General features: G+C 50.5%; 1 protein-coding gene and 1 non-coding gene across 2 annotated transcripts in view; one reads left to right on the top strand and one right to left on the bottom strand.

The window, feature by feature from the left end:
• Positions 1-12,350, bottom strand: part of LOC123359042 (E3 ubiquitin-protein ligase TRIM71-like) — a 191,784-nt gene that overhangs the window by 72,002 nt on the left and 107,432 nt on the right.
• Positions 6,756-6,827, top strand: TRNAA-UGC. The gene has a single exon. It is a non-coding gene; the product is annotated as a tRNA-Ala (tRNA).

Genomic DNA, 12,350 nt, shown 5'->3' with positions numbered 1-12,350 from the left:
TCCTTGCAGGTTGGAGGAATAAAGTCCTCTGGGCATAGAGCATGTTCCTCCCCTGCACACACAAACACACAGAATATTCATAAGGAATTAGAATTAGAATCCACCACTTTCCTTGGGAGATTGTTCCTGTCGTGAATCATCCTCGCTGTTGAATATTTGTGCCTTAGTTGGAATATGAATTTGTCTCTTTTCACCTTCCAGCCATTGGGTCTTGTTATGCCTTTCTCTGCTCGATTAAAGAGCCCTTTCATACCCAATCTTTTCTCTCCATTAAGGCCCTTCAACACTTCAGTGAAATCACCTTTCAATCTTCTTTTGATAAGCTAAACAGGTTGAGTTCGTTCAATAGCAAAGAGCCACCAAATGTTCTGAGGGCTGGAGAAAAATGTCTTCTAGGGAAAGTGGTGGATTCTCCATCTCTTGATATCATTTAATGGAGACTAGATGCCTTTCTGGAATGTGTTTGCCCAAAAGTAGCTATTGTGTCATACAGGAGGCCTGTGATATGCAGGGGGTCAGATTAGATGCTCTAATGGTCTCTTCTGGCCATAAAGTCGACTAATTTCTGAAAAACTGAGTGTAGCATTGGGAGCAGCGTCTGATGTTTCCCTGTCTAGCTGGCTTGCTGCCTAGAACGAACGCTCCTTGAGTGGGGTGATCCACAGGGAGTAGCTCAAACCTCCAAAGTGCCTGGGCAGGGGCAGGACATTAGCACAGCAAGGGAGGGGTGTGGCAGTGACATCACAAAGGCCTTTTGCAGGACCTCAGACTATTGGTCCAAGGTGGTGGGGAGGTGGTGACCTCACAGAGAGATGCTGACATCAGGCAGGCAGGACAGGGGTGAGGGGCCAGGGAAACCTTAGAGACCCCTGTGGCTTTGCTTCAGCAAGTCTCCTTCTCCAGGTCTCTCTTTGAGGACTGAGAGAGTATTCGGGTTCAGGCACGTGAGTGCTAGGAGGAACCTCTTTCGAGTTTTCTCCTTCCCTTTTCCTGATTTTACTAGAAAACAGCCGTCCCTGTTTAGAAGGTAAGAGCCTCCTTGATGGAAGGGGTGTCCTGGGGGTGTCACAGTTCGGATGCCGGTGCCCCCCCACAATGTAAGGAAGTTCCCCCCACCCTGCTCTGTGTTCGCAGGGCGGGAGAGAGCAGCATCCACGGCAGTGATTTGCTCCTGGCTGCCGGAGCAGAGCAGCAGGCTCAGCTGTCAGAACTTCCCAGAGTGATGAAAGGGGAGGGGCCCATGGCTCTGTAGGAGGAATGCAGGGCAGATGAGTTCATAGCGGGCATTGTGGGATACTGGGGAAGGCCAGTTATGGTGATATAATGAACAGCAGCGTTTACTCTGTTACTTTAAGTTTGCTGCAAAAAGCTCTAGACCTCTCATCGAAGTCATTTTATTTTGTCAGCAAAACAGGGCACTTTTGTCACCAGACATAGCATTGCAGTGTGTACACCAGCCACAAGCTACCGACGGAGAGAGCGTTGTGTGTTTTTCACACACCTGAGCAATATAATTCTGCTGAAACAACTTTGTAGTGCAGACCTGGCCAAAGATTCACTCACACACAGCTTGCTAGGAAAACCTCACCTGCTCCTCTGCTTTGCAGAATCCAAACACAAGCAAAGCTTGTCAGGCCCTGGTGGCGATGGCAAGGAGTCAGGTGTGGGCAGACAGTCTGTTATAGTTACCCCCAGGCACCATGGCTTAGTTGGCTAAAGCTTCTGTTTCATAAAAAGAAGAGCCTAGGTTCAACTCCCAGTGGTGCCTTGTTGACTGGCTGTTGGGGCACCGGTTATTGTCTACTGTCAGAAGACAAGTTTCAGAGGTAGCTGGGCCTTTGGTCTGGCCCAGTGTGGTTTTTCTTATGGTTTAAATAACACTCACTGGCACTGATAATAGAGTTACTGAATGTTTGGGAGTTAGGAGCGGGTAGGTCAGTGGTCCAGTCCCCACACAGATGACCCCTGTCTCCCTCTGGGACAGGGGCAGGTCTGAGCTCTCACCCAAATGCTCATTGTGGCTGCCAGAATCTGTGAGTAGCTTGTTTAGTTTACGCCAAAGGTTGAGTCCTGCTTTGTGCACCATGTGTGAGAATGAAAATCCTAAACCACCCTTTGAAATAACGAAAGCAGCAGGACGTGTTATTGTCCCTGCCCCAAAGCAGACAGACCAATGGAGAAATGCTGTTGAGTCCAGGCTAATACTCCACTGCCATTTTACCTTTTTTGCTGGCTAAACTCCTACTTATCTGCCCGGCCCAGGCTGTCCTCTGCCTCAGCTGCTGCTCCCGGCCTCCTCTAGAGTCAAACACACAGGACTCCCAGAGGAACAGAGGCTGGGACAGGGCAGCAGCCTGGGCTGGGCTGGGAAGATGCTGGGAGTTCTCGTTCCCTGAGAACTGGCCCGGCTCCCTTCTCAACTGCGAACAAATCAATTCCATGCCCCCTCCCCAGAAAAACCAGCCTGGAGCCAAGGGCAGCAGGGGACGATTCCCTCCAGTTCCCACCGAGGCAGGAGAGAACCCAGGGTGTTTCTAGCAGAGCTTATGGAACTGACGTGGGGAAACCAGCCTTTAACAACAGGCAGTTCCAGTTTAAGCTAAGTGTTTTTAACAATTTCTACAACATTAAATAACCCTTCAATCGTAGTGTGACCATCCATAACATTGCTTCAGCCTTATAGGTTCCTAAGTGTACAACTAAACATCTCTTCAAACACAAGGGAGTGGAGATCAGTCAGTGTTCAGAGTCATCCCATATAAAAGAACCATGTTGTCGTACATACTGGCCCCATCATGTGGCCATCGCCTTTCCCTCTTCTCTGTTAAAAGTTTTAGTATTTTGCACAGAAACTTTCTTCCCTCAGGAGGGTCCTGGGAACCAGGGCTGCCAGCCAGACAAACACCTTTAAGAGGCAGCGTAATCTGTCAAAAAATGATCTCCCTCCTTCAGTTCAGTGACACCATGAAATGTTACTTATCAGGGCAGAGCCAGAGGATTGAAAGCAGCTACATCAAGCCCCTGTGTAGCTCACAGGAATGAACGCAAACACTCCCTCGTATCTGAAGAGATGTTTAGTTTTACCCTTGGTAAACTACAAGACTAAAGGGCAAGGCAGTGGTGCCAGATATAAAGAGTGAAACACGAGACAATCATCATAGTTATGCCCATAGTGACTGCAAATTATTTCTAAATTCTTCTTATTATCATCAGTGTATTATTTTCTCTGGAGTCTAGACATTGACTATATCTTGACCAAGAAATTTAGATCTTGATAAAATAATCAACTATCCCTGGTTAAGGCAATGGACTTGATACCCACTGGGGTGTCCCTACACAGGTTCAAGTACTAACAACAGTGGCTGCCTTTTAGCCATGGATTTTAATCAGGGCAATAAATTGATACGAACTCCTGTAAAATCATTTTCCAGCCCGACTCCTTCACCCACATTTGTTAGGTCATTGGGTCACCATGTGAACATTTCATTTCCCTCCTCAATTTCACACAGAGACACAATTTCCTTTGCACAGATCCATGAACAGCAAAACCTCCCTGTGTCTCTTGTCTGAGCCAGGGCATTCGATTCCATTGAAACCTTCTCTCCTGCAATGGCGACGGTCAGACAGAGGGGACGTGGCCACCTTCACCTCTGACAGTGAGATATTGGCTCAGCTCTTTCTTTATGCTGCCGCTGTTAGTCCATGAAACATCAGGGATGGAATGCAAGACTGAGTTCAACCCCCTGAAACATTTCAGTGCCCAGAGAAATCCTGACCCCGGCTGTTGGAATGATATGGTGGAGATTCGAATAGGAAAGGAACTGTCTGAATTGTCAGTGTGGGGAATGAACAACAATCTATAGCAATGTCATTAACCACAAACACACTCTCATCATGCTCCAGCTGGAAGGGAAATGGGCAGGAATTCTCGCTGTTCAGCCATGGACACACTTACACTAATGCACAGCCAGGAGTGTGCTCGGGGAGCTGGTCTGAGCAATTTGAAGTGACAATTCTGTGAGAACAGAATCATGGTGTAGTGAAGTAACTGTAGATTAAGTACTTGTGGCTGAGTGGTTAAGGCGATAGACTAGAAATCCATTGGAGTCTCCCCACACAGGTTTGAATCCTGCCAACTATGGAGGCATTAGCATGTTGTTAGTACCTGAGTGTCCACAGAGTCAAATTAGAGCCAGATCTGGTCTCACTGTAAGGCTGGCTCTACTTAAAATGCTGCTGTGACACTGCTCTAGCACTGTGGAGTAGACACCTGCTACAGTGACTGGAGGGGTTTTCCATCCCTGTAATAGCTACATTGACAGAACAGTCTTTCCTTTCATTTAGCACTATCTAACCATGGCTTAGGTCAGCTTAATTACAGTGGTTTTGGGGTTTTTCACACCCTGAAAGACCATCATGCTCTACCAACTGAGCTAGCTAGATTTAAAGTCAGTCAACTGCCCAGTTGCAGTGTAGAAGGAGCCTGAGTGTGTTTATTTGTGAGCTGAGGTTCCCTGTCTGACATCTGCCATCTTTCCTGGTCCGTTATGTCTCCAGCGAGCAAACCGGACCTGCCACAAGGCTGGTTAGATGCTGCTCTCTAGCCCAGAGAGCTGGGGTTGATTTAGCATGCTGCCGCCATCAGCTGGTCAGAGTAACCAGGGTGGGAGGGTGGAATTTAGGATTCTCCCACCAAGGGGAGGTGCTGTTGGACTCATCTAGTGGGGGAGAGTCTGAGTCTGAGTTCCCCACATGCCACACACACATTTTCACAGGGAATCAGGTCCCCTGGGAAAAAACTCAAAAGAAGCCCAGGCCCAGGAGTGTCAGAGAAAGGAATCACTGTTTGCCTTAAGAGGTGGGTGAGGGAAACCTGCAGGTCCCCATTTGTGGGGAAGCCGAGGAGGACAAGGAGACGGGAAAAGGGCTTGCAGCTGTTGTGCAATCCCCATGCTCCCAGCAGAAGGGTCCGGGGGGCTCAGCACTCAGAACTCACAAGATGGCAAAGCTCAGAGCCCCGTTACACAGAGTCAGACTGTGATCAGCTCACACCCAGGGGGAACAACACCCCTCCCTTGATCTCTATGCCAGAGCTCCTATCAGCTCAGTCCTTCCCGCAAGAGCGGGCTGCTGAGAGGGTTGCAATGGGGTAAATGAAGGCAGAGGAGGATTGTTCCTCATGGGTTTTTTTTTGTGTGTCTCTGTGATCCTGCAGGAGGAAGCATGATTTGAGTTTGTTTTAGTGACTTGGGTTGGGCTGAGGTTGTGACCCTGAGCACAGGGGTTCCTGCACTCTCTGCTCTTAGCCCCTCAGGGAGTGGACAATGGAGTGGTTTCAGAAAGTGGATAGAAAGTAGCCTAAGAAAGTGTAGCATATGTGAGAAGAACAACACCATCATCACCTCCCTGGTGGTCTAGTGGTTAGGATTTGGCACTTTCATTGCTAAAGCAGGGGTTCAATTCCCAGTCAGGGAAAAGTGACTTTGAACCAAAATAACCTTTAGTTATTCTTCACTTGTAATGTAAAGAAATCCATTGTTGTTTCCTGCATCTTCCCAGTGTCTCCATGGCAGGGCTGGCTCCAGACACCAGCACTGCAAGCAGGTGCCTGAGGTGGCCAATGGAAAGAGAAGGCTTCAGGGGCAATTTGGCCCTCTCAGAGGGAAGGAACTTGCCACCAAAAGCAGCAGAGGTAGAGCTGCCATTGATTGCAGCTTTTTTATTTATTTATTTTTCCGCTTGGGGTGGCAAAAACGCTGGAACTGGCCCTGCTCCAGGGAAGACAATTTGTTAAATCCCAGATGAGTGCAGTTCTATCAGTTCTCAGCCTGAGCCCTTAGGTCTTAATCCTGAGGATATTGTCCCACCATGGGGCCATTTCCCGCCTCTCTTTCCTAGGGAAGCACAATTTTCCTTGCAGAGACACAGGAACAGCAAGATCCTTCTCTGTCCCTTGTGCAAAGCAGGGGGCCAAATTCCATGGAAACAATGGACAAGCAGGGGGCCCTGGGCACATCCAGCCCTGGCCGTGAGATGTTCCCTCCCCTCTTTCTTTATGCCCCTGTTGTTATTTCATGGATTGTCTGGGATGGGGGAAAAGCTGAGTTCACTCCAGGTGGAGGGGGAAAGAACCCTGAAAATCTCAGGCCCCAACCCCTGCTACCAGGATCACCAAGGTGCTGGGGATTAGAGTAGGAAAGGGACTGTGTGTATTGTCAAGGTGGGGAATGAATAACAATCTACCACAAGATCCACCTCATTAACCACCGACACAGGCTAATCCTGCTGCAGATAGAAGGGAAACTGGGAGTGATTCTTTGCTGTTCAGCCTTGGAAACAGTGACCCAATTGCACCGCAGTGAATGTGCTGGGGAAAGCTGGACTTCACAGGCAGGTGAAAAGAGCAGATCCTAGAAACACCTGGAGCTCCCCACCCCACTGCTGACACCAGGGTCAGGTGTTGAGCGACTCACAGCGCCCCTCCCCTCCCATTACCTTGCAGCAGGAGGTGGCAGCACCCCCCACCCAATGCAGGGGAGAGGGCTGAGTGCATCTCTGCACCCTGAGTCCAGGGCACCCACTCTCTCTGCCCCACACATCAAATCTGGCCATGCTGCAAAGTGCCCCCTAAGAACCAGCAGCCTCCAGGACAGCAGGTTTGGCCCTCAGAGCAGGGAATGTGTCCCCCATGCTGCTGTTAGGCCACTGGATGCTCTGGGAATAGGACAGCTCTGAGTGTAACCTGCAGCCCAGGTGGGGATGTAGTTCAGTGGTAGAGCACATGCTTTGCATGTGTGAGGCCCTGGGTTCAATCCCCAGCGTCTCCAAACTTTTTTTTTCTCACCCTGCTGCTTTGCTCATGCCCAGCTGGGATGTGGCCCAGCAGTCTCCCTGCAGGAGTTTTAATCCTGCGGAGTGAGCGGCAAGTGCCAATTGCATGGAAGGTCTGGGGGGGGGGGGGTTTCTGCTCCTAAGTCACCTCAGTACATGTAAGAATCCCACCCGCTGTGCTGCTTGGGACAAGGGTAGATGAGAAGGGCGAATCCTCCAGCACTGGAGGGAAAGCTCCCATCTGCACAGACTGAGAGGCAAGGAAACAGAGGGGCAGTCAGTGCTCAGAGAGGAGAGAGGTCAGTGATTCACACCCACTAGGGGACACTGTCTTTCTGAGGCGAGTGCAGCTGGCTTGGGATGGTGCTGACGATGGATAGAAAAAAGTCTGGAGTCAATGACAGACGAGACCACAGAAGGGGAAGGGGAATGGCAGCCCCACAGAAGGTCCTGGGTGCTCAGATGCCCCAGTTATTGCACCCTGGCCTGTCACAGAGAGAGAAAAGACCCAGCGGGACCCAGCCCCCCTACAGTGATCCCATGGACAAGAACCTGGCTGGGAGTGGGGTGAAGGTTCCCTCTGGGCAAAGGGGAGCTGAAATCCCTCAGTGTCCTGGAATTTAAGCAATGGAAGCTTCAAACCCTGCACGGGTGTGGGCTGAGGTGCATCAGCAGAAGGTTGGGCTGGACAGCGGGCGGCAGGTTTGGATAATTTTTGGTGGTGCCCAGAATGGGACCAAGTCCTGCCCCCCCCCCCCCACCCCACCCTCACACAGGGCCAGTTTTAGGCCGATTCTCCTGATTCCCCTGAATCGGGCCCCACCCCTAAGAGGGCCCCGTGCCCAAGCCCTGGTACTGCGTACTGGCAAGAGCTGGTGCGCTGTACCAGGGTGGCCCGGCTTCCCCAGGGGGCAATTTAAAGGGCCTGGGGCTCCCAGCAGGGGCTGGGATAGGGCTGGGGTAGGGCTGCAGGGCGCTATTTAAAAAGTCCAGGGTTCCCATTGCTTCTACCGCCCCGGCCCTTTAAATAGCCCCCAGAGCCCCGCTGCTTCCCCAGGGCTCCCTCAGCTATTTACAGGGCCGGGGCAGTGGAAGCAGGGGAGCCCCAGGCCATTTAAATAGCCCCCAAGCCCCGGGCTGCTGCTGCTACCCCGGTGCTGAGGGAGGGAGGAGGGGGCACTTACCGTACAGGGTGGGCTGTACCCTCTGTACCTGCACCCCCTGCCTGCAGCCAGCCCCTGCCTCCAGCCAGCCCCACACCCGCTGCCTGCAGCCAGCCCATCTCCAGCCAGCCCCACACCTCCTGCCCTGCCTGCAGCCAGCCCATCTCCAGCCAGCCCTGCACCCCCTGCCCTGCCTGCAGCCAGCCCATCTCCAGCCAGCCCTGCATCTCCTGCTCGCAGCCAGTCCCTGCTGCACCCCCTGCCTTGCCTCCAGCCTCTCACCCCCTGCCCTGCCTGCACCAGCCCCTGCCTGCAGCCAGCCCCACACCCCCTGCCTGCAGCCAGCCCATCTCCAGCCAGCCCTGCACCCTCTGCCCTGCCTCCAGCCCCTCACCTCCTGCCCTGCCTGCACCAGCCCCTGCCCACAGCCAGCCCCACACCTCCTGACCACAGCCAGCCTGTCTCCAGCCAGCCCTGCACCCCGTGCCCTGCCCGCAGCCAGCCCTGCACCTCCTGCTCACAGCCAGCCCCTGCTGCACACTCTGCCTGCACCAGCCCTGCACCCCCTGCAGCCAGCCCTGAACCCCGTGCCCTGTCTCCAGCCAACCCCTGTCGTACCCCCCTGCCTGAAGACAGCCAGTCCTGCACACCCCATCTCCAGCCAGCCCTGCACCCCTTGCCCTGCCTGCAGCCAGACCCTACTTCCAGTCAGCCCCTGCCCTGCCTCCAGCCAGCCCCATGTCCACTGGTGCCCTGCAGTTCCCAGGGCAGTAACCCTGCACACCTGCTTCAATGAGGGGGGCAGGGAGCAGCTGGAACCCACACATGTGCACACTGTAGGGTGACCAGACAGCAAGTGTGAAAAATCAGGATGGGGGTGGGGGTTATTAGGATCCTATATAAGAAAAAAGTCCCAAAAATTGGACTGTTCCTATAAAATCAGGACATCTGGTCACCCTAGCACACCCCCAGGGAGTGGCAGGGACCCACACATGTAAAACGGAATTCGTTTCTAGTTCAGGCCCATCTTTTTAAAAAAGAACTTTAGGTAGGGTTAACATACACCCGTATTTTCCTGGACATGTCAGGCTTTTTGGTTCTTAAATCACTGTCTGGGAGGAACTTTTAAAGTTTAAAAATTTAAAAATTACTCCTGGGAAAATATGGACGCATGGTAACGCTATTGGTACAAAAAATACATACTGTGGCACATCCCTTAAATCAGAACTTTTTATAGGGAACCGGTTCCTAAGGAATGAAAGTCTTTTTTATATATACATATATATATATATATATATACACACATTTTTAGTTATCCCTGCCGGGGCCCGGCTGAAAATGACTGCCCAGAGTTCGAGAACTGTCCCTGTTCTCATTGGACAGATGGGGAGAAGCCTGAAGTACAGAGAAGGGAAGTGACCTACCCAAGGGCCTACACAGCAAGCTGGTGGCAGAGCCAGAAAGAGAAGCCAACAGTCCTGACTCCTGTTCTAATGGACCAAAAAAACCCAGAGAAAGGGCTAGAGCCCAGGAATCGAGATGGTGGGGAAATTTCATTGAAACCATTTCTGTCAGAAAATCCCCTTCAGACTAAACCAGTTTGTTTCTCGAAATCAAAACAAGTGAGATGAAAGTTCTTTGCAAAAAGATTTTGTTGCAAAACAAAAGCATCTCCTGTTTGTCACAGTGTGTTAAATTGTCTCGTCGCACACAAAGAGGAGACACTTAGATCTCAAACATTAGATAAGATGCTTCAGTCTGAGCTAAGTAATTGCTGCTTCTTAACAATTTCAAAATAAAAAAATACAAATCAAATAGACTATTTCAGCTATTCTATTATGTCATAATCTGCTCTGAGTAAATGTGATAGGACACCGCATATTATGCACTACTCCTAGTGACACTCTCCAATGGATCCCCACCCACAGTGAGGTAAGGTAGGCGCGGATCATTATTATCCCTACTTGAAAGAGGAAGAAGCTAAGGCTGAGAAAGGAGAATTGACTTGTCTTAAGTCACACAGCCAGCCAGTGGCAGAGTTGGGAATAGGACCCAAGAGCCCTGATTTTCAAACTAACCATCGGATCCTTGAATTTCAGACACTGAATGACCTGAATAAAGTGCTCTCAGATGAGCTCCAGACCAACAACAGTGCACAATAAATATTCCACAAGTATTTGAGGAGAACTGCAATGTTAGAGAGAATCATGAACTGCCTCAGAGACAATTAATGCAGAGGAGCAGCAAAATTCATCAAACATATGACTGGTTATGACTTATTTCCTTGGGCTTAAAAGAGAACAACAAGGACCTGAGTCTCCTCCCTGTCAATAACCTCCTGCTCAGCCAATCAGGGTAGAGACTGAGGACGGGAGGCTGAGGGTTCTCGCCCAAAGGATGGCCCAGGTCACCGGTGGGGAATCACTGCCCGAGCACTATTTCAGCCCCACATTTTCAGGTGGACCTCCCACAGTGGGAGCTGCAGAGCATTCCCCTGAGACACATACGCACACCCCTCACTGGTGTTGGGAGGGGAACAGGAGAAAGGACAAAAGAAGCAAGAGACAAAGAGAAAGGAGGGAGGGATGGATGGAGGAAAAGGTGAAACCAAAAGGACAAACCCTAATGTCCCCAGTGATTCTAAGGACAAAATCCCAGGTGCACAATAAAATTCTGCCTCCTTAAGCTTGTGTTTTCCATGCCTAGAATTCAACTGTCACCAGATGGATCAGACTGAACAGGTTTCAAACCTCAAGGAGGCTCTTACCTTCTAAACAGGGACGGCTGTTTTCTAGTAAAATCACTAAAGGGAAGGAGAAAACTCGAAAGAGGTTCCTCCTGGCGCTCACGTCCGTGAACCCGAATACTCCCTCAGTCCTCAAAGAGAGACCTGGAGAAGGAGACTTGCTGAAGCAAAGCCACAGGGGTCTCTGAGGTTTCCCTGGCCCCTCGCCCCTGTCCTGCCTGGCTGATGTCAGCATCTCTCTGTGAGGTCACCACCTCCCCCCCACCTTTGACCAATAGTCTGAGGTCCTGCAAAAAGCCTTTGTGATGTCACTGCCACACCCGTCCCTTGCTGTGCTAATGTCCTGCCCCTGCCCAGGCACTTTGGAGGTTTGAGCTACTCCCTGTGGATCACCATCAAGGAGTGTTTTTGTTCTAGGAAGCAAGCCAGCTAGACAGGGAAAACATTGAACACTGCTCCCAATGCTACACTCAGTTTTTCAGAAATTAGTCGACTTTATGGCCAGAAGAGACCATTAGAGCATCTAATCTGACCCCTGCATATCATAGGCCTCCTGTATGACACCAGAGCTACTTTTGGGGCAAACACATTCCAGAAGGGCATCTAGTCTCTGTTGTGTATTTGGTTGTCATGGGTTTTGTTACTATGGCAACTGAGTTAGACTATTAAGGGATAGCTCAGCTGGTTTCAACCGGCTGAGGTGAGCTCTCTGTGTCTGTAAATAAATGGAGGTTTTTGGTTAACTGTCTGCTCTCTGGCCTCAAGTGATTGCTTCCTACACCGGCTGCCCCTAGGACATAACACTGGTGATGAGGATGGGATCCTGGTGCTGCTCCAGAAACAGAAGGAAGTAGAAGTCAAGGTAAAGACCAAACAAAGAAAAAAAGCTGCTTGTTTGCAGTGACTGTGAAAGTGAAAATAAAAATCATGGCTACTCTGACCAGGCCCCTGGAGCCTTTTGATGAGAATACAGAGCAGTGGCATGTGTATACTGAGCATTTTGAGCTTTTTGGTATTGCAAATGACATTACAGAAGCGAAGAAGGTGCCAATATTCTTAACTGTTGTAGGGGCTAAAACCTACTCTCTGCTACAAAGCTTACTACACCCTGTTAAGCCTGAGACTAAATCTTACAGTGATATTGTGGAAATCCTGGGGTCTCATTTCTCCCCAAAACCACTGGTAATTGCTGAAAGATATAGGTTCCACAAAAGAGACCCAAAAGGAAGATGAAACAGTTGTACAATTTGTAGCCATTTTAAAAAAGCTAGCAGAACACTGTGAATTTAAAGAGGTGTTAAATGATGCCCTGCATGACAGGTTAGTGTGTGGCCTCTGCCAGTGAAGCTATAGCGGAAGCGCCATTTCCTGGACAGAGGCTCAGCTTACATTACAGAAGGCTGTTGTGAATATTGCTGTGTCTCCATGCGAACTGGACTACAAGGAGATGGCACAATACAATCGGTGCACCCCCTAGTGTGCTCCATAAAGGTGTCAACAAGGAAGCCGACCCTCAGAACTGTGCAGAGTCAAGAATGTTACGACTGTGGGTAAGCTGGGTAACCAGGGTCAGAATGCTGGGTGTAATCGGACCTGGTGTGTCGACACTG

The sequence above is a fragment of the Mauremys mutica genome, unplaced genomic scaffold (genome assembly GCF_020497125.1).
Source record: "Mauremys mutica isolate MM-2020 ecotype Southern unplaced genomic scaffold, ASM2049712v1 Super-Scaffold_100100, whole genome shotgun sequence".
Classification (NCBI taxonomy): domain Eukaryota; kingdom Metazoa; phylum Chordata; order Testudines; family Geoemydidae; genus Mauremys; species Mauremys mutica.
Note: the sequence above shows the minus strand (reverse complement) of the source record. Positions and strands in the feature narration are given on the sequence as shown.